The 4046-nt window shown below is 38.1% G+C and overlaps 1 protein-coding gene across 1 annotated transcript in view; it reads left to right on the top strand.

Annotated features, from left to right (window-relative positions):
- NSMCE1 (NSE1 homolog, SMC5-SMC6 complex component) overlaps positions 1-4046 on the top strand; it is a 38372-nt gene that overhangs the window by 1142 nt on the left and 33184 nt on the right. The gene's annotated exons all lie outside the window — the stretch shown is intronic.

The following is a 4046-nucleotide window of genomic DNA, read 5'->3' as shown; positions in this document are numbered from 1 at the left end:
TTTTTTTTTTTTTAATTGAAGCTCATTTTCAAGGGTAAATGGTACAGACACATGCAATCAATTCAGTTATGATGTTTTAGCAAGAACAGCTTGTTATCTGTATGACATTCACTAATTTTGAAAATGTGGTGGGAACAAAGTGCAATAAAGATGAAATGAGCAACTTCTTAGTGCTCATTAGTAATTTTTAGTTTTCAATGGTAACTGATATAACCTGATAAAATACAAAACAGAAACTCAGTTGCTGCTTATAAAACCACCTCTGAAAACATCAGAGTTTCAGATATTTTCATCTTGTACATATTTGTGAACAAAACTGAAATTGGCAAGGACTTAGTTTGGAAATATCTGCAGGCTCAGTCCTGCCAACACTTCTGTGTGTGATTAACTGTATGACATGTAAGTAAAGTATTTGTAGGATTGGACTGTAAGGCAACTTTTAAAATATTTTCAAGATAAGTCATCTTTAGTTGGAAAAACTATATATTAAAGGTGATTTTTGTGTTTATTTATGAGGGAAATCTTCAAATATGGATACAATAAATAATGTTAATAAAGTTGAAAGACAAATTGCTCAAAATATTGAGTGACCTAATTCCTAGCTCACGTTGACTTGCTACGTGGTACTATAATTTACCAGTGCTTCCCTTAAGGTATCCTTTTGTTTCCCAGTATCTCACCTTTTTACTTAAAAAAAAAAAAATTAATAAATAATAAAAAAAAATATATATATATAATATATATATATATATAGCTGATAATGACTGCGAAGAAAGCCTCAAGTAGGTGAACTGAGTATAACCAATGCAGAAATATCTACACAAGTCTGCAGGGAGCCTGGAAAGATCACTGCTAGCTGGATAACCCATCCTGTTCAGAGCACCGTGCCCAATGAAAAGAATTCAGGTGTCACCATTGACAAACATTGCATTCCTCATGTGAGCCAGGACAGGGAAGGTTCACATATCTGCATAGTCTACTGGGAACTACATCTTTTTGTTGTTACAGACAGGGTACCGTTTAGGAAATAACCCTTCTTATTGCTCTTCCTTCATCAGAATGAGCCTGAGAGAGTCCATAGGCATAATGACACCCCTCTGAATGGGAGCTGGGACAAAGGAGCCCAGTTGAACATCTGTGCATGCTTCCATTTTGATTTCTCAGTGGTTTATGACTGGAAGAGAGTTAAAGTTTTTTACAGTGGAGACACCTAAGCAAGTCATTGTGCCATGTTTGGTAAAGGATCATACAGTAAAGAGTACAGCTGGCCAAACCGGGGCCTGGATCAAGTAACTTGGAACATTATGGGAGCTTGGGCTAGCGAGCTACATGGTGGTAAGGGCTAATCAAACACCTATCAGGAGGGATCATCTAACAGGAAGATTTCCTGAAAACAGTGTGGCAGTCATGAAACTCCTCTCCTTCAAAGTACTCTGTATTTAGTCTACTTATCTAGAGTGTGCTAATATGGAACGAACAAGTTTGTGAAATTATTCAGATAGTGTGAGAGTTTAAATGTTATAACCGTATTAAATCCTCTGCCTTAAAGGCCACATGTCAAGTCATGAGATTCTGAGGAGTAAAGGACCTTGAACTTCACTCATAAACTAGAACACACTTTTATTTTCTCTGTAGTCATGTCGTGAACAAATGGAGTAATGATGTCAGAGCTGCACTGCTGATGGCAAAGACGTGCTGATGCTCTTTCCTATTGCGATAGTGCTAGGTAGTCTATGAAGAAACCCAGTCCATGTCTACCTATTATTGGAGTGCTGCTGCTGACGCCTCGGCTGTGCAGTGTCTCAGTTCTACATTCTCTGTATTCCTGCATACAGCCTTTACTGAGGCCAGATGCACCTAAGCCAGTGCTTGAGAATAATTAGTTCTGATGAAATTACAAGGATATGTGCTAAAGAAGTAGCTTAACTGAATGAATGAATACCTGACTACCCCTCTTGTATCTATATGTCATTAGAGTACAGTATTCTGAGGGCTGTGACATCATAGCTACAAAAATGGCTTTATTAAGTTCAAGAGAACAAAAACACTTTTTCAGATAACTTGGAACTAAGATTTGGAATAATTAATTTGTGTAGTTTCTGGGCTAAATTATGAGACCATGGTTCTTCCTAATGGTCATCGTATTTGCTTGTTCTAAGCACTTCAAATTTGTAAGCCTTTTGGGTCAGTGACCATCTTCCTGTGTGTTTGTGCAGTGTACCTGTCAGAAGGGGCTCTGATCCTGAATAGGTTTTCAGCACTGATATGAATATAAGTGCATAATGCCCCTATATGTTCATCCATAAAACTGCAATAAAGTGCTTATACTGATGTACCTCTGAAGGCAACACTCCTAGAAGCCATGTGTTGCTGAGAAGTATTTAACAACTAACACTTCGGTTATAACTCAAATATGCAGGATAGCTCAAGATGTTGCGGTTTTGTGTTTTATATTTTGTTAAAGCTGTAACTAGTGGTATGACCCCTCCAGTGCATAAAGCATATCACTGCAAACTAGAGCAAGACTAGACACCCACAGCACTCTGCCTTCCTCTTGTTGTCCAGCGTCCTCAGCACCTTCCTGGGGGAGCCTTGACTAGGGATGGTGACTTCGGTTGTACCAACTAGTATATCTACATATATTACCATGCTGCTAGCAGGTGTGTGGGATCAGCTGTGAACCTGTATCAAGGTGCTGACTTTGCCGGGAGAATGGGTGGAACAGCTTCATTTTGTGACAAGAATTATGATCCTTCTAGCTGCCCCAAATCAGAAAATGGAGCAAAGACAATATAATAGTTTACCCTGTCCTTTTTTCTTGCCTTCTCATGGTTCCTGCACTTCCTTAACAGCTGGGAGATGCAGATACCACAGTGGTTTTAATCTTCTCCAATTTTAGCTGGAAAGACCCTAAATCTCCCAGCCCCCTGGAAAAGACAGCTTTCTCTATAAGAGTACTTGCTTTCTCCTGCCTAGATTCATGGTCCATGAAACCTGCGTTTTCTGTGCTTTAATATATTTGAATTTGATGTGTACTCAGAATATATGTGGGTGCATTATACTGACTCCTTCCTTATCTTCTAAAGACTTGTGCAGTCATGAATATTTCTTCTGTTAGACCCTTTTAAATCGAGTGACTAACTGCAGGGACAGAAGAGTTTTCAGCTTCCCCTTTTTTCATTTTACTTCTGACAAATCTACAAGTAAACTTCCAAAGACAAGTGCTAATAAACAGCTGCCCTGTGCAGTGTTTCGGAATGCATTATAGAAAATAAGTAACTATATACTGACTTACCCTTATGTTTGATATAAAAAGGCTTTGATAAATGCCTGTGAAGGACCCCTGATAATAGACAAAAGAGAAGGTTGTAGAAAATTGCTTTTTTCTGCTTGATGCTCAAAAGGAAGTATCTTTGCTTAAAAAGAGACTCATGTTGATTATACTAAAATTGTTTTGTTTAACTAGACTTGGTGGCTGGGGCTCAGAAGAAACAACGTAATAGCAAGTGTTGTTGTTTAGCTCTTTGTTTCTTGGGTACAAGAAATTTGGTGCTAGATCTGCAGAGAGACTTATTGTGCTGTAAGGAATTTATATAGAAGAGTGGATTCACACGTTCCATTTCTGAAGCATTTTTGCTTTACTGCCCTTTGTGCTATTTTAAATATGGTGTTCTAGGAAAAAGCCCCAGCATCTGTTTCTGCATGTGACATATTGTGCTAATTGTGTTAATATCTTGCCTGCAAAGTTTAGCTACGGTTATGGGGAATTTTTTTTTAATTTGTGGTGGAATTTGTAAATAGCCATCTGTTTGAAGTCTAAGTTTTATATCCTCAGAGTTGTACCTGTGTAGAAGATAAAATACCCTGTCTGTTGTGTTATTATGGTGTATCACTTTACAGTACCCACAATCATGGTAGATGCCTTACAAACATATATTGTCCCAGCCACAAAGAACTAGCCATTTTTAGATATGGCAACATGAAGTGCTAGGGAGAGACTAGAGAAGAAAGTACTTTCAGGAAGCAGTAGGTATTCTTTATCATAT

This window comes from Gavialis gangeticus, unplaced genomic scaffold (assembly GCF_001723915.1).
Source record: "Gavialis gangeticus isolate Ggan-Ray unplaced genomic scaffold, GavGan_comp1, whole genome shotgun sequence".
NCBI classification, from domain to species: domain Eukaryota; kingdom Metazoa; phylum Chordata; order Crocodylia; family Gavialidae; genus Gavialis; species Gavialis gangeticus.
The sequence above is the reverse complement of the archived record's forward strand: the minus strand, read 5'-3'. Positions and strand labels throughout refer to the sequence as shown.